The sequence below is a fragment of the Colias philodice genome, chromosome 23 (assembly GCF_061535455.1).
Source record: "Colias philodice isolate Cphi_HAF_F1 chromosome 23, ilColPhil1 Martin Lab GWU primary, whole genome shotgun sequence".
In the NCBI taxonomy this organism is placed as follows: domain Eukaryota; kingdom Metazoa; phylum Arthropoda; class Insecta; order Lepidoptera; family Pieridae; genus Colias; species Colias philodice.
Genome location: NC_143108.1, coordinates 1,494,211 through 1,519,926, shown reverse-complemented (window position 1 = coordinate 1,519,926; position 25,716 = coordinate 1,494,211). Strand labels below are relative to the sequence as shown.

Here is a 25,716-nt window from a genome sequence, read left to right as displayed (position 1 = left end):
AAATTTGCGATTATTGTGTTTTAATTGCTAGAACTACTGCGTTTATTTACTTTCATAACATAAGAACATCTCTTTATTCATCAGTGTCACAAAGGTTTTAAAAGAAAATCCCTTTGTCCTTTTCTATGCCCGTATAAACTCACTTACAATTACTCCACTGTGCTTTAGATGTTCAAGTGCAACGTTTACTTTTGTTCCAAGAATCTCGCCTTTTACAGGCGTTGGACCATTATTCTTGCATTAGATATGTGGTCGTAGTAATAGCGGGTTATCTAAATTATTTTAATTTAGTTTAAAAAAAATTTTGTACATTAAAACATTTAAGAAACAATAAAAATGAATTGTCGTTGATGGTTTATCTTTGAAGGATAGGACATTGGAACGAATGAATGAAAAATTATTTATGGCACAGTAAATAACATGGGCAGAGGGCGGTCTTATCGCTATAAGCAATTTCTGCCAGACAACGCGGACTTTGTTCTTTATTAATGGCTTAGTAGATTCGTATTATGAGAAATAATATGATAAATAAATTACATGCAATCTATGCAGACAATTTTATACAAAAAGGTTCCCTTGTTGCTCGGTGGCGATCTCTACTAGATAATTAATGGATCCACTCTTCCACCGGCTCAAAATATAATAATATGTATTGTACTAAACTAACATAAAAGACGTAATATTATATTATGTTACAAATTTTCGCTATAACTAAGGCCATAGCTTTATTATCTATTTCAAGGCAGTTAGACGAGCTGAAATGAAAGGATAGAGGTTGGCAAGATCGATTTGGTTTTTGTTTGTTCTGTAACATAAAATAGTGAAAGATTATGTGGCCATTAGAAAGTAATGTATGAGGCTGAAGTTAGAAATAATATTTCAATGAAAATTTACAGCAAAAAAAGAGCGTGTGTGGCGAGCGCACGTGTTAGAAGTGAAACTTCTTTGGTAAGATTCAAAGATATCGAAATGGTCGCCTTACTCCGTGAAGGAATAACCATGGCGCGCCTAAAGAAGTTTCACTTGAAAAAAAGACCATTACATTCAAATATCGATATCGATGTAATTAATAATAACTAATTAACACTTAATAATATGATAGAAATAAAAATTCACCGAATACTATAATAGCTTTATCCATAATCCATAATAATATTATACATGCGAAAGTAACTCTGTCTGTCTGTCTGTTACTCAATCACGCCTAAACTACTAAACCAATTTGCATGAAATTTGGTATAGAGATATTTTGATACCCGAGAAAGGACATATGCTACTTTTTATTGCGAAATATGTACCACGGGCGAAGCCGGGGCGGACCGCTAGTACATAATAAAAGCACTTCATACTTTTATCGTAAAGGGGAAGTGAAATTCAATAATATTTTTAAATTTATACCATAGATAAATATCGTCCATTTCATATTCTATGAAAACAAATAGTTGAAATACTAAAATTCCCGAGAGAGTGCTTACAAAGCTTTTGTTGGCATAGTTTTTTGTATTATTGTACTTTGAACAGCGGTTGGAAACAGTTTTTTTGTTGTTATTGACAATGGAGTTTTATTTAAATTGGATTATTATATACCAGTAAGAGCGAGCGCGCACGAGCAACTTTGTCTCCGCAACTATTTTGTCTCCGCAACTATTTTGTCTCTCCACCCATGGGCTAGTATGAGAGTGCGCGCACGTAGCGACGCAACTCCCCATACAATTGATGGGAGAGACAAAATAGTTGCGGAGACAAAGTTGCTCGTGCGCGCTAGCTCTAATTACATTCTTCTTAATATTAATATTTTTTAATATAGACGTAAACTTGATAAGAGAAATTTACTATTATTCAAGTAGTGTCAGTAAGAAGTTCTATATTATATTCGTAAGTAAGTTTTCTTCAAAGCTACATCAATCAATTCTCACAAGGTTACTTAATTTATTCCTTATTTACTTAGTGAATTTATTTATACCTTGAAATAAATTCAGTAAGTAAATAAGGAATAAATTCAGTAACCTTGTGAGAATTGATTAAAGAATATCTCTCCAAAAACGTTTGTACCAACAAAGAGAAGGTCTCCTGGTCTTTTGGAAGGCTTCTAAATATGTTGTAATACACCATCCAGCTCCAAAGCACCAAAACATATGCACAAAGACACACACGCGCACACACACACACTAGTGTTTTGTGTATTCCTTCATAGATAAGATAATAATACATACTAATGCAATACTACATGCTTTCTTTGTAATATAATTTATTTACTGTGATAATTACATTTTTGAATTGATCATCATTTCTTTTGACTATTATTATTGAATTCTGGAAGAAATTACTATCGTATTATGTATTAATACAACATGTTTATAAAAAAAATAGCTTATTTCTCGAAAAGAAAGTGAAAATTTTAGTAATAAACAAAACTAAAGGAAATCCAAAACAATAAAAAAATTATAATTACATGTAAAAGAATTACGAACCAAAGGTTGACTACACCTCTGTTACATTTCCACTGCTTATCTGAAAAATATAGAAACTTTGACAATAGCGAAAGTTTGACAGTGAAATATGTTTGCTAAAGTAGAATTTTGTAAATTTATCGTTATATCGGCTTCCTACTACCGAATTATTCGCTAACTTTTAAACTTAATTAACATACAGCAGTTTTTGTTTTCTTTTGTTACCGGCTTATATCTATATTAATTATATCTTTTTTAAAGAAAGTTTCTTCTTTCTTTAAATTGTTTCGAAAAGTCGAATAATCGAAAGATTGATCGATAAATTGGCTAACAAGCAACTTATCTAAAACAAGATGATATATATAACCCCCAGTTAATATAAGAAATACATACTCTTATTATTTTATAGGTTACCTATTCCTGATATTATTATCATCAATCATTTTACTACAGTCTCTTTAACTCGAGCTCAAATCTTTGAAGCTCACAAGTATAATATATCTTTTCGAAAACTTTTGAAATGTAACTTCTTTTGGCGCGTTGAGAGTAAAATTTCAAGGTCGCGCCATGACAATACCGTCACGTCATGGAGTAAGGCGACGATTTTGGTAATTCTGAATTTTGCCAAAGAAATTTCACTTCTGACACGTGTGCTCGGCACACGCTCTACCTACATATTGTTCGGTCAATTTAATCCAAAAAAATTGGGGTTGCGTAAAAAGTGACGATGCATAAATTCCCATGCGAATATAATTATTATGTTTTTGTAGGGGCGGATTTGATGGGGTTTTCTAACACTTTAAATAGAAATAGAAATAGAAATAGAAAGCGTTTTATTTGCCACCATGTAACTCTTAGTAATTAATACACAAAACAGAAAAAAAAAAGATAGTAATGGAGGCAAAAAGGACTCCCCGTCAGCAAAGCAGCAACCATTACTTAAAATGTATTGCTGCACTGATTTTCAGAGGAGACCACGTGACTAAATAATATTGTTGTGAACACTTTTACCCATTTTCACCTAGCCTACATAGCCAGATAGCCTTGAGGTATTTTTGCCGGACTTATAATACCTTCTTATAAATTACATGATAAATATCTATTATATTACTAGCTTTCCGCCCGCGGCTTCGCCCGCGTTTTTAGAGAAAACTCCTCATAGTTCCCTTTTCCGTGGGATTTCCGGGATAAAACCTATACTATCTCTCAAGTTGGATCAAACTGCACATGGTGTGCGAATTTTATTATAATCGGTTAAGTGGTTTAGGAGTCCATTGAGGACAAACATTATGACACGAGATTTATTAAGATAGAAAACTAGTTGGGGCTCGCAGCTCCAAAATAAAAGTTAATCTGTCTGTGTACTAAATTTCGTACACGTCCATCTGATTTAACAAACATACACACATTTATAACACAACATATTATATTAACAACAAACATTCACATATTATTAAGTAGGATTGTCATATCACAGTAATTGTATAAGGTTAAAACTCATGACGGTTCAAAATTGCTTCGAAAAGTCCTTAGAAAGCAGCTTTCCGTTTTTCATGAACTTTTTTTTTGTACATAATATATTCTATAGGTCTGACATTAATTCGAAAAACATTTTTATACCTAAATGTCTTAGTGGAACGTTTACCAGTAGTTAACTTAATAAATCACAATTATTTTGAAATAAAAACACACTTATTTCATTGTAAACGTTATGAGGTATTAACTAAAGTGGCTAATAGATTGTACTGAAGACGGTATTTAACGAATGACCCTTGGCAAGGTCCAGTTAATGTTTATGAAGTCTTAGAACGGACCTTAGACTAACAGTCCACTATAACTGATATACTTTATAGAAATATTGAAAATAACATCAATAAATACTTAAAAAATTTAAATTATAATTATGTTAGCGTCTTAATTTTATTGATAAGGTAACTAATTGAATCATTTACGACTATAAACATCTATTTTTTTAAATATGTAATACATTAATTTTACCGAAAAACAGTATTTATTCCGTTATTGAAGACACAATTATTAACAATTTAAATAAAAAAGTGCACATAACAACAGAACACATTTCGTACGAAAAATAATTTCATTTTTTTATTATTTACTAGCTTTCCGCCCGCGGCTTCGCCCGTTTTGCCTACCAAATAAATTGTATAACGAAACCTTCCTCTTGAATCACTCTATCTATTAAAAAAACAGCATCAAAATCCGTTCCGTAGTTTAAAGAAGAAGCATTCACAGGAACAGAGAAAGCAACTTTGTTTTATACTATGTAGTGGTGCTTTAGCTCCACGAAGTTAGTCCAAACATAACTTCAGTGTACAGGTACCCTAAAAATCGGCGAATATACGTTCCGTTTCGCCGATTCCACCGTAAAACCCTCTCGGTTCCGTTACGGGGTAAAAATGACCCTCCGAAAATAAATCTCGTTAAATTATTACAGGGTTCGGCTAACCCGAAAATGTCCAATTATTGGTCCGTCTTTCAACACGCTCTGCTCGTATTAGGAAAGGGTCAAATTGACCTATATAATATGGTATTTTTCAATCACTGGCGGGTTGTATTATGTTTTGATACGTGTTTGCAATACAGGCAATATATTATATTCATTTTAATCATCTGATCAGAGAGTAGTTATTTTATATTTTTAATTGGTTTCCTATGTGAATCCGATTTTGACAATACTAAGTCAGATGATGATTTCATTACATAGTTATATGTAATTGCGCCTAAAAAAAAATCTACAAAATAATATGTCACTTACTGAAAAATGTTCCACGCTGTTTTTTATTAAATTTAAATTATTTCCTATTAAGTATGTTTTGAGAAAACATATACAGGGTGTCCCACTATTGGTATACTAAGCGCGAAGGGAATCGTAGTTTTGCATACACTGATCAAAATTACGTCAAAAATTTTTTGCTAAATTTTTCCTGAAAAATCATGTTTTCTTCTCTAGCTTAGCGCAGCCGGCATATACCTACCGTTTCTCTAATGTGAGAATTTTGTCTATGAAAACATAATCTTAAACGATAACTCACGTGCGGGTGGCAAAGTTGATCGGGTTGCTTCTTATAGGTGTACAACATCGAGTTTTAAAAATTCATCTATTTGAAAAAAAATGCGTCTGGAATTTTATAAGTATTTTTTACATGCTCAGCGTATGCAAAACTATAATCTCCTTTGAGTTTAGTTTAACAACAGTGGGACACCCTGTATAACGCTATCTTAATACTATTTTATAGGCGAAAGTTTGTAAGGATGTATGGATGTATGGATGTTTTTTACTCTTTCACGTAAAAACTACTGAACCGATTACAATGAAATTAGCACACATATAGAGGGTAACTTGGATTAACACATAGGATAGGTTTTATCCCGGAAATCCCACGGGAACGGGAACTATGCGGGTTTTCCTTTGAAAACGCGGGCGAAGCCGCGGGCGAAAATCTAGTATAAAAATATAATCTGAAGAATGTGTTACTTAAGGAATTTATTTCTATTTAACAACGCTTTAATGTATAACATCAAAGTTATTTCTACTGTAATTTACCTCCAATCGCAAATACAAACAAACAATCTTTTAAAAGCTTTCATATTAACTATCTCTCAATCGCATCAGATTCGGATAAGCACTTTCGAATCGTCAAATTATACTACACTCTGCATAAATACGATTTTCAGTATCTTTCAATCGATTTTATCTTGAATCAACGAAAGTATCGACATTTTAACTTTATATTTGAGTTATGTAAATCTGTCTTATGATTGTTATAAATAATTTTATGATAATTAAATTTAAAATTATCTACCTACTTACTTACCTACAACTCAAACATTTATGTATTCAATTAGACTTCTTTTAGAAGCACTTTTGAATCGTCATTACATATTTTTAACATTTACCACTGATTAACCGACCGCCTATAGCCTATAGCCTTCCTCGATAAATGAGCTATATTATACTGAAAGAATTTTTCAAATCCAACCCGTAGTTCCGAAGATTACTGCGTTCAACCAAACAGACATACTCAACAGCCGTATAATATTAGTATAGATTCAAAGCAAGATTTAAAAGCAATTTTCTGTAATGAATTTAGATAAATTCCAAAATGAAAGATAATTAATTAAAACATTTCCAAGAAATAGTGACAAAATTTTCCGTCAGACATTTGGAGATAATTATTAAAAATATTGGACCCGTAGGAGATTTCGTAATACAAAAATAAAGAAAACACGGAAAATGTCACGATTTAAATAAATATTAAATTCAATGATTATCAGCCATTTTGAATTAAATTTGTATATTGTCCGATCAATACGCGAGGAAGCATTTGTCAAGTTAATGACAAAGGCCCTTTTGAATACTCATCAGATCTATTTTGCACAGAGTAGGCAATAAATAGCGATTTTATTTATATCGTCATTTAGATATTTTTTATTTTTAAGTATTTAATCTATATTTTTATTTCATTTAGTTGTCTTGCTTAAATGTGTAGGAGAAACTTAATCCTATAAATTTCATGTTACTAATGGTATCATTATTATTGACTGTAAGTATTAATTCGAACAAAGATTTCTTTAGCCGCGTTCTGCACTTATACGATTATTCGATATGATTTATACGATTAACCCAAACCCATAAGATTTACATCTTTTGGGTTTGTGACACTAACATAATTTTTATGAAAGTTTTCACTTCTTTCGGCAGTCCTATTCAAAAATTATGAACCCATTAAGGTGATGAATTAATTTTTCTAACATTTACGGCCCTTTTTAAACCTTCGTAATTTTTATATTATTAAAGTTGTCGTGATGAAAATTCTTGACAAGAAAGTTCAATAGTAACACAATACGTCTACCGTTTTAGAAACATGATTCCATGATATTTTCTCGATAGAAAAAAAATACAAAGTTCTCATTGTTATTTTTTTATAATCTCTGGCATCTTCAAAATAACAAACGTAAAGTTACGACTTTTTGGATATTAACTATAAAATATACAACTTATACGTCTACCGATTTAGAATTTTGAAATATGCGATGGTTTTGAAATAAACAAGAAATACTTGAAATTAGCGCGCGACCAGCCAATATAGCGAGAGCCGCCCTGTACCTTCCTACCCCGATCGCTGCACGAGTCATTCCCGCTACGGCCGTCACACGGGGAACTTGTGTCGCTCGCGCAATCGTAAAAAAGGGTGACAACACGATAAGACAAAATGAGACAAATGGGGACAATAAAGAAAATAAGAAGAAGAAACATAAAGGTTGGAGGAAAAAGAATGCTTACAATTGGAACAAATTAATGAAGTAAGTTGGTTTTATTTTAAATTTGATGATAATTGTATTATAGACGATGTTTGATATGTACCCCTGTTTTAAGTACATAACGAATGTGTAAGATTTTTTCATTTATAGCATAGATAATCTTTTCAGAAATCCGGAATCCAGAAGGAAAATAAACCCACTGATTGTTCACAATGTGAACCCACTCCTTCGTAAGTACCTTTATTCAGTCAAAAATGTATGTTATCAACGTTCTACTGGTTTTATCGCATGATTCCATTTTTAGCAAAAAGCAACAAAGTGCAAAGAAATAAAAAATCATGGTGAACTTAGTGGAAGTATGGCGGACATAATATGGAACAGGAGCTCATTGGAGTAGTATTATATTTAAAAAAAATACGAAATAATTTCAAGAATTACATTTCTTAGAAGGTGGTAGATAAGTATGTTGTATAAAGAATTTGATGTTGATATTTATTTCATTTATACTTACTACACCTGTGCGGGAAATTGCTTAGTAATAAAACAGATTTATATTCATATTTACATAGTAATGTGAGTTTTCATTTCGAAAAATTTTGTGTAAGTATATTAAATTGAGTTCCTGGGTGATCTGGAAACACAATTGGGCCCGGAAGATGGCGCTGCAGTCACTCCTCCTAATGACATGAACCGATTTGGATGAATATTTGTGTGCACATTTCATTTTTGTGGGATGATTGGTTGATTCGCTTTCACATTAGCTAATATTATGTATTTTTGTTGTTAGAAAGTAAACTTAATTTAATGTTTATAATACATTATTATTGGTATAAATAAGCCAGTGTTCGTCTCACATTGCTGTACCTGCCTACCTACCCTACCAGGGCCTAACTTTGTTCTGGCTATTTTATTTTGATTATTTGTAATGAATAATTACAATTATAATAGAGTGCAAAAAATAAATACATGCGTCAATATATTTTGTGTTTTTTTTTTAAACAATTTTTTTATTTAAAAAAATATCATTCCGACCGCGGCTTTGCCCGCGTGGAATTAGGTTATATCGTGAATCCTGTTTTATCCCACAGAAGTGTTCAGTTCGGATAAAAAGTATCCTATGTGTAAATCCAGGCAATTAGCTATATTTTATCAAAATTTGTAATGTAGTCTTGACGTGATTAAGTAACAACTAACAAAAAAATATACAAATTAACATCCAAAGTTTCGCATCAGTTTTACTGTATTAGTGATATCTTCCACTCTTGACTTTGACTGAGAAGAATTAGGGTTTATAACTTCTTTCAGAAATAGTACCTTTCATTTCTGGGCATGATGTAATATCTACGTCAGCATCAAATTCTATCTAAATCAATTCAGTAGTCCGCGTTATTGAGTACCATTTCATTTTTTCAGAGTAACAATATTTTTTGTTATTTTAAAGATTATTTATAACCTGTATTATTTTGTAATAAAGTAAACATAACGAAATAATAATAATTATTAATAATGTCTAAGTAGTTGTTGGAAAGAAGATTATTTGTTTATAAGCAAGAAAATAAAACCAATAAATCAACAATTGAATAAATGTATAACAATATTATAACTGTATGACGACTCCATACATGTTTGTCCCGAGTCGGCCAGCGGCAGCGCGGCGAGTTTGCAAGAATGACTTCGCGCACACCCGCGTTCGCGATAGCGAGCTATTAGACTCCGCCCGCCAAGCAGTGGATTTTTTTTTGTGTATCGTCTTAAACTAAATTCTGCTCTACAAACTTGTTTGAAAAATCTGTAATTTAGCAAATGCAAAAAGCTCTTATTTATTTTCGTATATTTGTCTATTAGATTTAATGTAGGTGCATGTTCTGTATAAAATGCTGCATAAAATACAAACATCACACAATTTTCAATTTTATAAATTTCCATAAACGCCAACGCTATAAATATACAACTCTCTACCATCAAATTACTCTAGACTCATTCAAAAATTCCCGGCATCTTATTTATAGGCAATTTGCAAAATTGCCAGAAACAAATATCTGCGTAGAGGTGTTGAAGCTGTTTTTGTTATTCATTACAAAATTGAATTTGTATTACATTGTAATATGATTATAGTGATTTATGAAGTAAGTCTTAGGTATGTATTATTACAGATATGGATTAATATAATCTGTTTTGCGTTGGGAAACTGTTTTTGTGGAAATATTTTTGTTTATAATGTAGTGCAGAGTGCAGCACTCTCGGGAGTTTTATTAATAAGGCACTGTATCTATTAATTGACGACGCGGTTGGCGCAGTGGTAAAGTAACTGCCTACTGTGCCGACGGTCCCGGGTTCGATCCCCGGTCAGGGCAAATATTTGTGTGATGAGCTTGATTTATTAAATATTATATTTATCGTCGCCTAGTACCCACAACACAAGCCTTAATTGAGCTTACTGTGGGACTAGGTCGATTTGTGTAATAATGTCCTATAATATTTATTTAATTTATTAATCACTACTAACAATCTAAAGCTGTGTCTAAAGTCTAATTGATAATGTTAATAATATATTATATAGTGGCATTGATATTTAAATATTTAAATGATCATGATGAAGTTTTCAATTTAAAAACGTTGTATATTGTAATCATATTTCGTTACTGTAATAAATTATCATCAATAATCACTTGATATTCATTACAGTTCACCAACAACGAAATATTATTACAATATGTAACTCCTCTAATGATAATTAACCTGTTTTTAAAACAACCTGTTTAAATACTACAATTTATTTAAACTAAATAATTTAAATATCCTACCATTTATTTATCAACGAAAGCGAAGCGAAGCGAACGCATTTAGTTCGTAATTATTCATTAGTTCACGCGTTTTCCCTCAAACACGACAGAATTTGTGTTTAATAGTTGGTTTGATGTTTCATGAATATATTACGGGCTCAAACTTGGAACCTTTCATTGTAGGTAATTGAAATATTAGTGACTCTTCAATTTTAAGTGATATTTTGTAAGATTATTGATGTATGTGAATGGATTCAGTTTTTACGTTGATTTTATTGTATTGTATATTTGTTTCCTTTGTTATTTTTTATCATTGTAATCGTGATTTGTTATTTTTTATAATAAAGAGTCAAGAACTTAATTTCATATTTTAAAATTTGTATTGTAACTAAGCTGTGGCCACTGTGTTTCTATTGGGCTATCTAACACTGAAAGAGTTTTTTTTTTCAATCAGCCCCGCAGTTCCTGAGATTAATTAGCGCGTTCAACCAATCCAACAAACAGACTTTCCGGCTTTATAATATTAGTATGACTGACTATATAGACTGACTTAGTTTATTATTATAATTTCATTTTGTTAAATGATAATTTTCTAATTTTCAATCCATAACTTTGAGGAAGTTATTGGATACTTTATTGTACCCAAAAATAAAATTCTTCATATAAAATAGAACACAAATTTACATACCACCTGCACTTTGTGAATGGACCATCAATATTCAAGCCATGACTCGCTAATAATACTTTAAAATTCCATCCAATCGCGATGGCGGACACCAATAACGTAAAAAGGTTAGGTTATATAATACTAGCTTTCTAAAACATAATAAATTATATACTAAAACCTTCCTCTTGAATCAGTCTATCTATTAAAAAAACCGCATCAAAATCGGTTGCGTAGCTTTAAAGATTTAAGCATACATAGGGACATAGGGACAGAGAAAGCGACTTTGTTTTATACTATGTAGTGATAGTGATTCTGATTTGGTTTTAAGTAAGGTATTTTAGGTGTTCAAAGATTTAAAATAATAATATAGCTTCACAATTTCTAAGAATGGGAATTAACATAGTTATTTTGTGTAGAGGATATTTTGTACCTGGCTTTACATAAACAATATAAATTTGTAAATAACCTTTCCAAAATGTCCACAATTAGGATACTAAGCAATAAAAAGAAAACATACTACATAGAAATAAACTTTATCTTACCCTCTAATCACACTTTTATAGATACCTAAATACAAGTACTCAACCTACCTTCTGCTCAGAGAATATAGATACTTTACCTTCTAATCACGCTTTTATAGAATATATTCAATAAATTCACCCTTCACCGTTCTTTTTCCGTCAAGCGTATAACACTTGTAATTGTATAAAACCCGAGGCAACGATTGTAATGATCATAACCAAAATCCGACAGCCCTCTGTAATGGTGGCTCTACATTAGTGCCGCGAATTCACACATGAATTCACACATGAATTCGCCGCGAACACACGGCATAAGGGTGTTTTTCCGCCAATAATGTGCCAGGATGTGTTCATGTGTAGCGAGGAATGTGTCTGTAAATAACCAATAGTGTCGCTTCAAACGCTAAACGCTTCAAACTTCAAACTAAATGAAACGATATGATTGGTTCTTTACAAACACATCCCTCGCTACACATCCTCGCACATTTTTTTGTGTAATAGAAGACATTTCATAGCTTCGCAACGCATCTCGCACCATAAATTTTCTTCGCACAGCTTTTGTGGAAGCTCCAACACATTTTCACAGCACAGCTGTCAGCTAGACATCTCATTGTTGTTTGTTCATAACTTACCTCGTACTTATTTATAACTAGCTGTGTCACGCGGTTTCACCCGCATTGCTCCGCTCTTGTTTGTCTAAGCGTAATGATATATATATAGCCAATAGCCTTCCTCGATAAATGGGCTATCTAACACCGAAAGAATTTTTCAAATCGGAAGAGTAGTTGCTGAGATAAGCGCGTTCAAACAAACAAACTTTTCAGCTTTATAATTAAGTATAGATGTTATTGTTGTCTGTTTAAATAAATGATTTCTTTCTTTTATTTAGAACTGTCTACATTCACATTCATAGAGCTTCACGGCGCGAGTGTGGAGCCGCCATAAAACTGAACAAAAATAAAGCCTTGCGTGAAAATATTCGACGTACCGTAAAATGAGATTACATAGCTATTGAAAATAATTTGGCTTAACACTAAGGGTGAGACGAGTTTTCGGTGTTCATGAGAAAGGGAGAGACATTTTAATGTTATAAAATGTAAATCACGTGTTGGTTTTTCTGTCAAGGTAGTTAGGTGGAAATTTCCTTATTCATATCGATACAATATGTTAAATATTTATCTAGATTCTTTTTATAATACAAAGGAAGATGAATGTCACTACAGTAATATTTCGATGGAGAATTATTTATAGAAAGCCATTGTTTTGAGTATAGTTTCCATTGTGTGGTACAAAATTGAAGACAATAAAATTAATTAATCTCTGCTTCTCAACGAATTTTTCACCAATTTCGATGTAACAACACAAGCTTTTGACGACTAGCAACTAGATGAACCTAATGTAAGTTCGTATATTTTTTTACGTAGCTTAGGACGTAAAAAAATATTATGTAAAAAGAACAATGGAATTACTATAAAGAAAATCCTACATTTTACATAGACATGATACTAAAAATTTTCTCGTAACTTTTCCGAACGTTATTTTTCCCTTAAGCTTTGGCACAAGCCTTGCGGTGTGAGTGACGCAAGATTCCTCCATAAATGCATAAATAATGAGATTTTATTACACTGAATATTGTATGGAAATATCTGAACTGAATATTGTATGAAAATGACTGAAAAATACATGTAACTTACGGTACTTGTCTATTTCAATTTGTGGCTTTTATCATCACTACATAGTATAAAACAAAGTAGCTTTTTCTATCCCTATGTATGTTTAAATCTTAAAAACTACGAAAAGGTTTTGATGCGGTTTTTTTAATAGATAGCACCGAAAGAATTTTTCAAATCGGACCAGTAGTTCCCGAGATTAGCGCGTTCAAACAAACAAACAAACTCTTCAGCTTTATAATATTATAGTATGGATAAGGTTTTAGACAAAGCGGGCGAAACCGCGGGCGGAAAGCTAGTTCTGAATTTTGTGTAGACTACGGGAAGTTATTTTGAGAATTCCTAGATTATGGTCTTAGAGGAGCTCACACGCTAGTGTTCAAAGTAATCCCAACAATAGAATGAACCACCCACACATTTACATCTTATTCATCAGTTTATGTTACATGTTTGCAAATACATATTATGTATTCTATTTTTCATCAGAATTGTGAGTGTTAACATTTACAAACATGTCATTTACCCGATTGTCTTATGAAAATATGTAAATCATATATTATAAATGCGAAAGTTTGTGAGGATGGATGGATAGATGTTTGTTACTCTTACACGCAAAAACTACTGAACCGATTACAATAAAATTTGGTATGTAGGTTGCTGAAGAACCAGAATAAGCCATACGCTACTTTTTATCCCAGAAATCGCACAGGAACGGCATCTATATGGGGTTTAATTGAAAACGCAGGCAGAAATCTAGTAAAATAATAATCCGTCATTGAAAATTATTATTTTTTGCACTTCAAAGAATAAGAAAACTTCGCGTTGAAATTGGAAATTTACACTCATCGCCCCTAAATTTTTTTCTACTTAATCTGACCTTATCATTCCGTCACTTGGCATCATCTAATGAAAACAGACATCCACAATATTACAATACAAAACGAAGAATTTCATCCTGTCCCAAAGCGATAAAAATATTTTCTTTTCAATTTCATTTTAATTAGCCCCATTCATTTTTGATGTAACGCTATACTTTCGTATAAAACAAAATATTGTTTGCTGCCAGCGAATTTAAACTTTAACGCTCCAATCATAAGGATCATAGTAGTGTGCTCATCGTGGTTTTACAAAAACAACTTTTTCAAGTACCCTCGTAATGAAGGCCCTTTTCATTAATGAGATCTTCAAAGAAAATATATATTTACCAACGCTTATATATCTGTATTTAGCTGACTTAGCTGAATTGATGACAATTATAAATAACTATTTGAGTTATTAATTACATCTTCTAATTTATTTCACTTTTGTTTATGTGAAAATTCGAGGATAAATTTGTGAGTTGTCTAATAATGATTTATGAATAAATGCTTGGTAATAGATAGTAGGTATTTTCTGTAGTAATAGGTGGTTTAAGTACTCAAACATTTATTTAATCAATCATATTTCTTCTCAGCACTTAGGAATCGTCATTACATATTTTAACAATTACCACCGATTCGGAAAGCATCTATGGAGAAGAACCACCAAGAAACTACATAGTTGCTCTTTTAAAATTATGTCAATATAACAATTTAATTTTACATCTATATATATAATAAAACTAAGTCGATAAAATGTGCGTGCCGATAAAACTTAAAAAGGAGTCCCGACACGATAAAGGGACTTATGTGGTGTGATAGCCCTTTATCCCCCCTCGAACAAGAAAGTTCCCGTTTTAATCTCAAGGGCATGTTTTTAAAGATATAAGGGACTTTCCGACCCTTCAACTTGGAAATTAAGTGCAGTGGCGCCATCTGTTATCGAATATTTGAACTTCGGAGACTATATTACACTCCAATAGACCGACCGTATATTTTGGAGTTAAAGCGACACAATTTTAGTTATCCAAATTAATTCTCAAAGTATTAAAAAATTTAGGTTTTTAAATTTCGCGCCTTTACTACATACGCTACCGCTACAGAAGCTAGAAAGTTCCCGTTTTAATCTAAGGGCGTGTTTCTAAAGATATAAGGAACTTTCCAACCCTACATAGTGGCGCCATCTGTTATCGAATATTTGAACTTCATTCAGGACAACGATTGTTTGGGTTGCATTTCCAAAAGCGTTGCGAGCAAATTTCAATAAAGTCTTAAATTTAATTTGTTGCTATAATAAAGTTATTAAATTTTGTGTATTTGTACGTCATTAGCTAACTTATATTTTGGAGTTAAAGCGACATAATTTTAGTTATCCAAATTAGTTCTCAAAACCTTAAAAAATTTAGGTTTTAAAATTTCGCGCTTTTAGTACAAATGCTATAGAACCTTTTATTATGGCGGACGATAGTGACCAGAATACTCTAGAAGGTGTGAGAGAGAAAATATTTTCAAATTTTCTCGAATATTCTAGAGCCTAGCTCTCTGAATATATAAGAGCCCGGTGTCGCTCACCAGAGTTAGTTTAATTTGAACAGCGAAACGAGCGATTTCAAAACGAAAATAAGAGAAGTTATCTGTGAGCCTTTATTTAGAAGTATCACGTGTGAGTATTTTTAATAGTGTGTTTAATTAACTCTCGATTTTGAAACGAAATAGAAATAAGTTATTTGTGGGTTTTTTTCGTGAAATTTCCCTATAATATTAACAACATGTAACCCATCAAACCCAAAACAGCTATGGGACTCTTTCAAAAGGAGTATGAGTGATGATATATTGTACCAAGTCCGACAAGCTAATCCTGAACTGACTATAGAATTCAATGACGAGATCTTCAATGAAACACTCATTCGCTTAGAAGATAAATGTTTAGCAATAAATAATCAAGCCTAAGTAGAACTTGGAATGCCAGCACCACAAAGAAATGCTTTTAGTGTGCTAAACTACGAAATTATGAAGGAAAAAAGTTACAACATCAATCAACTACTTGAATACAATGCTCACAACTCTCAATGACAATAAAAAAAAAGTTTACGACGTTATAATGAGCCGGATAAATAACGATATTGGTGGAATTATTTACTTGGACGCACCAGGAGGCACCGGTAAAACGTTTCTCATAAATCTAATACTGGCGGAAATACGTGCTAAAAAACTCATCGCACTGGCACTAGCATCATCTGGCATTGCAGCCACACTTATGGAAGGAGGACGATCTGCCCATTCTGCCTTACAACTACCATTGAATATAGCCGAACAACAATTCCCGGTATGTAAAATTTCAGGAAAATCTGGACGTGGTAAATTCTAAAACAAGCTAAAATTTTCATCTGGGATGAATGCACCATGGCCCATAAAAAATTTATAGAAGCCATGGACAGAACATTACAAGAATTGCGAAAAAACTCTGAAATAATGGGAGGAGCTCTACTCATACTCTCAGGAGATTTTCGACAAACACTTCCAGTTATTCCCAAGACAACATGAGAAGACGATATCAATGCATGCTTGAAAAAATCACATCTCTGGCTACAAGTCCAAATACTGCAATTAACAAAAAACATGAGAGTTGAATTATCAAGAGATGAAACAACAGCACAATTTGCTAAAATACTTTTACAAATCGGCGAAGGTACATATCCTACTGACCAAACGACCGGCCTCATTGAACTTAACAGTGATTTCTGTAATATAGCCACTACTGAAGACGAACTAATCGACAAAATTTATCCAAATATTATTCAGAACTATACTAATGCAGAGTGGTTATTTCAAAGAGCAATTTTGGCCACTAAAAATAATATTGATGACGATATCAATTTTAATATTCTGAAGAAAATACCTGATGAAGAGAAAATATATAAATCGATCGACACGACGGTATCTATTGAAGAAAGTGTCAACTTCCTCACTGAATTTCTAAACTCTTTACAAGTACCAGGAATGCCATTACACTGCCTTCGTCTGAAAATTGGAACTCCAATCATACTACTCAGAAATCTCAACTCCCCAAAATTATGTAATGGAACTAGAATGATCGTAAAACAGCTATCGAATAATATCATTGAAGCTGAACTTATTTCTGGAAAGACCAAAGGACAGACAGTATTTATACCTAGAATACCACTGATCTCTTCGGAATTGCCATTTCAATTTAAAAGACTGTAGTTTCCAATAAAATTAACCTTTAGTTTTACAATTAACAAAGCGCAAGGACAAACTTTAAAATATTGTGGCATTAACCTCAAAGAATCCTGCTTCTCTCACGGTCAGCTATATGTAGCTTGCTTCAAGAGTAGGAAATCCGAAAAATTTATGTATATATAGGTTTAGGTTTAAAGACTTTATTACTCATAAGAACAATTTGTTCACTTAAAATGAGTTACATGCTATCTTAAATTAAATTAACTTAGTTCTCTAGTTTTAGTTAGGTATCATGCAATAATTATACAAAATAAGCATAAATTCTACTGTACTATTCTAAATTACAGTAAATGTGATTTTTAAGTAATTTTTTAAATACATTTAGACTTTTACAATTTTTTAACTTGTTTGGCAATTTATTAAACATTTGTGCTCCTTCAAAGAGTATGGTTTTTTTCCCGTAGTTAGTTCGAGTCGAGATAGGTTGAAAATTATTTTGGCTTCTCAGGTTATACTTTGTTGATTTTTTATGTAGCTGTAAGTTTGATTTTGTTGCGTTTGTTGTTATTTTTTTTATAAGGATGCATGTGGAATATGCGTAGATTTGTGAGAGTTTAAGTAATTTTGTTGATGAATAGAGTGTTTTTGTGGGAGTTAGGTACGGGTAATTAAAAAGCGTTTTTATAATTTTGTTCTGAGATCTTTGTAGTGTATCTAAATTTGTTTTGGAAGCTGATCCCCATATCTCAATTAAGTAGTCTAGATGTGTCTTAACTAAGGAGTTATAAATCATTAAACGTTCTTTTTTCGGAATACAATGTGTTACTCTATGGAGTGATTTTAGTAATGATGTAAGTTTATTTTTGATATGATTTATATGTACTGTCCATGTGAGTTTATCGTCTAGCCAGAGTCCAAGGTATTTTTCACAGTTCGAATGCTGTATGATTTCGTTATCTATGGTAATAATTGGGGTAGAATTTGGAAGAGGTTTATTTTTTTGCTGCAAATATCATGAATGAAGTTTTTTTAATATTGATTGTGAGTAAATTGAATTTAAGCCATGTAGAAAGTAAGTCTAAATCTTTTTGAGCTAATGATATAATGTTATGTAAGGATTTATCAAAGTAAAAGAGACACGTGTCGTCTGCATATAATGACAAGTATCCTGTAAGTCCAATTTTATCGATGTCGTTTATGTAAATCAAAAAGAGCAAAGGACTTAAAATTGACCCTTGAGGACAGCCATATGATAAGTTTTGAACTGAGCTAGTGTACTTATCAATTTTGACAACTTGTCTTCTATTTTCTAAGAATGATGTAAACATTTTGTGGGCGTTACCGGTCACACCTAGGCTTTTTAACTTTCGAAGAAGCTTTTCGTGGCTGACGGTGTCAAAAGCTTTTTTTAGGTCGATGAAAATACCTAATCCGAAATTCTTTTGGTCTATTTGAGTTTTAATTTTCGTTATTAAATCTACGGTAGCTGTAAGAGTACTTGATTTTGTACGGAAACCATATTGTTGATCAATTAATATTCTGTTGTCGATTAAGTATTCATTGAGACGATTGTGCAATATTCTTTCAAATATTTTTGAAATAACGGGCAGAACTGACACCGGCCTATAGTTACTTGGATCAGTTCTACTCCCAGATTTGAAAATTGGACTGACCCTAGCCACTTTTAGAGAGTCCGGAAACACCCCAAAAGTTAAACATTTATTGATGCAATGCGTTAAGCGATCAGCAATACAGCTTTTTAAGCATTTGATGGCTTTAGTGCTTATGCCGTCTAGACCAGTACTAGTATTACAATTTAAGTTATCGATTATTTTTATTACTTCAAGTGTTGTGCAAGGTTTTAGTTCGTTTAGTTTGTTCTCGTATGAAAGTTGTGTATAATAAAGTGTAGTGTCAGTGTTCGTGTGGTACATGCTAGGTATTTTGTTTGCTAATTCTGTGCCTATTGCGGAAAAATAAGAATTAAATAACTCACATATAGAATCGCCATCCGTAATTAAATTGGAACCCGATAACAGCTTTGGAGGAGCACTTGTTTCTTTTATTTTATTTAAAGCTAAATTATTTATTAATTCCCACATTTTCTTCGGTTGGTTTGAGGTCTTTTGGAATAAATTGATATAGTAGGTCTCTTTTTTCATCTTTATAAGTTCTTTAGTATTTTCACGCTGCTTGATAAATTTTTCTTGTAGGTTATAGTCATTTGGTTGAGATTTTGTTTGTTGCCATAAGTGATTTCGTAAATTTATTGATTCTATTATTTCACGGTTGATCCAATCTTTTTGTGGTAAATTCATAAATTTTGTTTTGTCTTTTTTGTTACTATTTATTTGTTCTATTATAAAATTCTCGAGGTAGCAATAGTCATTGTCTTCATTACAATAGGTAGCTGATGACGCACTCTTGAATAAGTTTTCATAGTCTAGGGCCTTATATTGTATCTTCTTGGGTTTGGGTGGCGTTAGGGATCCTATTTCCAGGTAGATTTGTTTATGATCTGATAAGCTTGATTCTATTAAGGATATGTTAATATTCATATTAAATATATACTCCGGACAATAAAATGAAAAATGTTGTTTATAAACAAGTATTGTAAATAATGAGAAAACGTTTTCAATAAAATTTTTTTTTACTTTTTACGTCATAGTTTATTTTTTTATTTCGACTCTACCACGTCATCTCATATCAACTCCCGGGCGAAGCCGGGTTTTTTAGCTAGTAATATAATATAACTAACGAAGTATCAGAGGTTATGTAGAGCGAATGTAAATATGGATAAATAATACTTTTTCCCTTGGCTTTTCTTACCAAAATGAAACTTAAATCACATAATTGACGGGCGCACAATAAAAAATTTGTCTAGCATAAACTAAAATGAGCAAAACATTAATCGCAACATAAAACTATACAGTGAAGAATCATAACTTTTCTTTCTTCAGAAAAATGTTGATAAAATTTTAAAATAGTCACAGCTTTGGCTCTATCCAATAAAAATAGCGGCCATTATTTTTTCAGTTGTCACATAATTTTCGATAACACCACTGTAGTATTTGGCAACTTTATGATCCAATGAGTCACAATTTATTCCAGTATGAATTGATATAATATTTCATCCGTCACTCCGTATGTCTGCAATCGTTTATGTTTGATTTATTGCGACGTAAGTAAATCGGTTAATTAATTATTATGTGTGTAATTTAGTGTTTTGAGGGCTACAAATGTATAAACATTGTCAGTTTGTAGTGTGAAATAAACATAGAATTGTCTTCGTAGCGTCAGCTTGTTTGTGTGAGTGCGCTTGTGTGTGTTTGTGTTTTGATTGTGTTAATGTGATAATTAAAATAATTTTTTTCACTGAGATGTTTCAGGACTATCATCAGCTTGAAAGCGTGTTTGCGTGTAAGTATAACTATGTGTGTGTAAATTAAACTAATGGCTTATATTCGTTATTAAGATCTATAATCATAATATTTTTCGTCTTACAAGAAAAAAATGAAAATAAAATAAACAATTTTTTATTTGTCACACAATAAGAATATTTGTATGTAAGAAGAACTAATGTATGTTTATACGGATCTAATCTTTCCTTTGACTTCACCTACGCTGAGAAAAATTGACACTGACAATAGACATGTTAGTGAACTTAGCAGATCATTTTAGCAGATGAAAAAAAAATGTGAGTTCTTATCGCGTGCAGTTGAGTTCTACAGTTCCTGATACTTTTTAGAAATAGTTCTGGCGTTTTTACCTTAAAAAACGACATTTGAAAAAATGATCTGCCAACTTCCCGTAGCAGATCATTTTTAGCAGATCAAAAAAAAAATGTGAGTTCTTATCGCGCGCAGTTGAGTTCTACAGTTCCTGATACTTTTTAGAAATAGTTCTGGCGTTTTTACCTTAACAAACGACATTTGAAAAAACCCGACCTGGACCCGGCTTAACGTGATGCTAAGACGTAATGCTACGACGTGATGCTACGACGTGATGCTACGATGTGATGCTACGACGTGATTCTACGACGTGATACTACGCTGTGATGCTACGGCGTGATGCTACGGCGTAATGCTACGGCATGTGTTACGGCGTGATGCTACGGCGTGATGCTACAGTGTGATGCTACGGCATGATGCTACGGCGTGATGCTACGTCATGATGCTACGGCGTGATGCTACGGCGTGATGCTACGGCGTAATGCTACGGCACGATGCTACGGCATGATGCTACGGCATGATGCTACGGCATGAAGCTACGGCATGATGCTACGGCATGATACTACGGCGTGATGCTACGGCATGATGCTACGGCATGATGCTACGGCATGGTGCTACGGCGTGATGAAATAATACTACATAAATAAATTTTCTAGTGTTTCATTTTACGCGAGTATTTCTAAAAAGTATCAGGAACTGTAGAACTCAACTGCACGCGATAAGAACTCACATTTTTTTTTGATCTGCTAAAAATGATCTGCTAAGTTCACTAAAATACAATAGACGACAGTCCATGATATAAAAATAAAAGAACCTTAGTATTTTCTGATGTTTGATTTTACGCGAGTATTATACATTTAGAAATTAAAGACTTTTTAACGGATTTTAAACGCGATTTATTCATTCTATTATTTTCCCGACGTTTCGAACACTTTACAGCGAGCGTGGTCACGGGGAGACTTCGGGAAAATAATAGAATGAATAAATCGCGTTTAAAATCCGTTAAAAAGTCTTTAATTTCTAAATAAAGGAACCTTGTTTTTATATAACAATGAGTTTTCACGGTAGAATGCCTGCCAACGAAACAATCTTCCATATACTTTCTCGTAGTCTATAACTACATTTACTCCAAAAACATATTTTATTTATTTTAATATAAATACATGTTTTTCACTATGTGTACAAGGTAAAACTATAAGACAAAAAAAATCTGTTATTTCGCTGTGATTTTACTCAAAACCTGCTCTACATAATTTGAAAATTATTTTTCCATGAGAAAGATACATCGTTACCGAGTAATACAGTCTTTATTTTTATTCTGTTTTCAACCAGATAAAACCCGGTCAATCAATTTAACATAAAAGGAAAATTAAACAAAGCATAGGGTCTTACAATTTCCCTTAAAAACTTGTTATCATGCTTATTTAAATCTATAACACTACAAAGCTTCACGTTAGTCGATATAAAATATCGATACACGTATAGTAATCGAACTGTCGAAGCGAGAAATTGGCTGTGCACGAACGTAGTTTTATAAACATCACCTGCTATATTTGATAAAAATAAAAGGGCACGGATGGGCAAGTAAACTATTATGAGAATCATTTTCTTTATAGTTTCGTAAAATAGAAGTGTTATTGCTTACCTTTTTATATAGTTACAGTTAAAACTTCGTCTTCGTGAAATGATTTTCGAGTTTTTCATTAACAATGATTTTGTGCTGAGACTGTCGGCTAGAAAAGTTATTTTCTGTGGTATTATATCATAATACCTATGCTAATACGTTAATATATGAAATAAATTGTAAATGCATAGAAAAGTTGTTATAATATAGACACTTAAACTATAATATGGTCTTACCACAAAAGAATTTAAATTAAACACAGTCTAACTTTAAACCAGGGATCTGTCACTATAATAATTGTCAATGTGAAATACGACAAAACCAGATTAAAGATAACCCGCGCTTAAAGTTAAACCCTGTCTAAAGTTTTTTGTGGTAAGACAATTATTGTTTTTTGGCGGATTTAATGTTTTTCATTTTCATATAGGTAATTAAATTTTTAACGTTTTCTCCAGATACATAACTATAGTTAACCTTATGACGTCTCTCAAACATGCTTATTTCAATTAATTTATCTAAAACTCCCTACGACCTAAAAAGCCTGCGTAATTATTTATTTTCATGCATCATAGAGTATTAATACAAATTACGTTCAATATTGTTAAAGCCCATCGTAATTTCTAATTAAGGAAGGTTCGCACAAAGATGCCACATAAGCAACTGTGCTAGCCCTTATTAAGGTATCAACACGGATGTAGATTACTAGATGGATTATATATATTTCATAGTTGTACATATATAAAAATCTATCTAATGTGTTGTTACATTTTTAACTAACATTGCGTTTTGAGGCAATTACTGTCTAATAGTAAAAGGCATTGCAATTTTGTTTGTGTAAAAAAAAAAAAAGACGTGTGGCACTCGGGGACTGCCGCAGTAAAGCTATTGCATGCTATGCCTTCAAGCCACACCTCCGCGCCCGTCGGAGTGGGGAGCGTGAGGTTTTTCGTTACTAAATTTCTGGATTCGGTCCCCGCGCTCAAGGCCCGCGATAGAAGCTATGCAATAGCTTAACATTTATTTGCCAAAAACATGGTACAGAGAGGTGTGAAGAGATAATTGTTCGACATGTTTTGCTCTGTATAAAGCATGCAAATATATGCGTAAAACAGATAGGTACTAAATCTAATACACTACACATGCATATTATATAATCGAAAAGGAATCTAACAAATTATACCGGATTACAACGTTTTTGTATAATATGCGATAATTATACTTATAAGATAATGTTAAAAATTTAGTAAGACTTTAAAGTGCTTTACTGATAGTTAGTAACAACTAGTAAACGAGTATGTAATATTATATAATTTTATATATTACTAGCGGTCCGCCCCGGCTTCGCCCGTGGTACATATGAAAAATAGATGTTGGCCGATTCTCAGACTTACCCGATATGCACAGAAAATTTCATGAGAATCGGTCCACCCGTTTCGGAGGAGTATGCAGACTAACATTGTGACACGAGAATTTTATATATTTTATCTTTCTTCTTCTTATATATAAGAAGAAGAAAGATATTATATTATTATATTATAATATTGTTATATTATTATATAATATTGTTATATATTATTATATGATATTGTTATATATTATTATATAATATTGCTTGTTTCAATACTTTTACTATTCATAAATGGATTTCAATCGTTCAAATAACGAAGGTTTAACGATTTAGGATGAATATTTTAGTAGGCGGGGTCTAGTCACGCTTTGATATTGATAGCCCGTTCAAATACATTTTAAATGTACGGTTTTGCTGATTAATTGATTGTTCTAAATGGTGTTGACTTAAACACTTATATGACTAAACTTTATATTCTATCAAAGCTTAATCTATTATTTTGCTAAATAATTATACTATAGTAAATTGCTGTTATAGTATTTATTTATACATTTTTAAAGAATAGAAAATTCGATCAAGGGGCGGTATTCGAGCTCGCTTAGTTTCATCGTAAAAATACAAGACCTATCAATTTCTGGAATCAAAAAATCTTAGCTTTTAAACCACGGATTAAAACACTTATAACTATTACGTGAAACATAAATTTCTTCAGTACTCCAAAATTAATAATGCGCATGCAAATCTTTCGTCGTATTTCCTTTGACTAAACAAATTTTACTAAATTATGCATGAAGAAAATGCATTTGCACACACACACATGCAACGGGAATATAACTGTTACCGAACTGTGACGAAGATTTCTATGCGCATTATCACTTTTAGAGTACTGTACTTCTGTGTATACTTGACAAAAATCAATAGTCGCTTCCAGTATCATATATCTGTGCATTGACTAATAAAGATTAGTATACTCAAGACGTCTCTTCATTACACGGCTCCGTTGAATATGACCTTTTAAGGTCAAGATGCGGAATATAGGCTATACCAGGGGAAGCATTGTTTGTGAAAATTGACAATCTTACCCATGAAATTTACATCAGTGATAGTCCTACTACAGTTCGGTGGGGAGGGGGGTGACCATGATGCCTTATTGCATTGGGGAAATGATTTCGCTAGATGACCTATATCTTAATATAACGCCCGTAGCACACCTCCGCTGCAGAACTATAACAGCGGAACCGCAGTAGTTTCGCTCTGTCTTGTCCCGTGTACGAGAAGCGGAACAGTAGCGAAACTGCCTGTTCTAACACATACATCTAACTATTTTTTATCTCTTTCTTCGCGCGGTTTCGCAGATCTCTTCTAACGCCAGCCACATTACCGCGCTCACGCCGCTATTTGTTTGCGGTGCCGCATTGTTTTCGCGCGTGTTTGTCAAAACCGACAAAAATAAAACGCGGAACTACATTGTTTTTGTAAAAGAGTATGTAAATCATCAAAACACTGAGGGGTCATTCTAAAAATACATATGTATATGTATAGAAACGATCTTCATGGGACTCGAGTTCTTTACATAGTAGG

At 32.5% G+C, this 25,716-nt stretch overlaps 1 long non-coding RNA gene across 1 annotated transcript; it reads left to right on the top strand.

The window, feature by feature from the left end:
- Positions 1 to 7,195: 7,195 nt before the first annotated feature.
- LOC149477867 (uncharacterized) lies at positions 7,196 to 8,846 on the top strand. The gene is made up of 3 exons (XR_016317484.1): positions 7,196 to 7,775; positions 7,902 to 7,963; positions 8,038 to 8,846. It is a non-coding gene; the product is annotated as an uncharacterized LOC149477867 (long non-coding RNA).
- Positions 8,847 to 25,716: the final 16,870 nt, after the last annotated feature.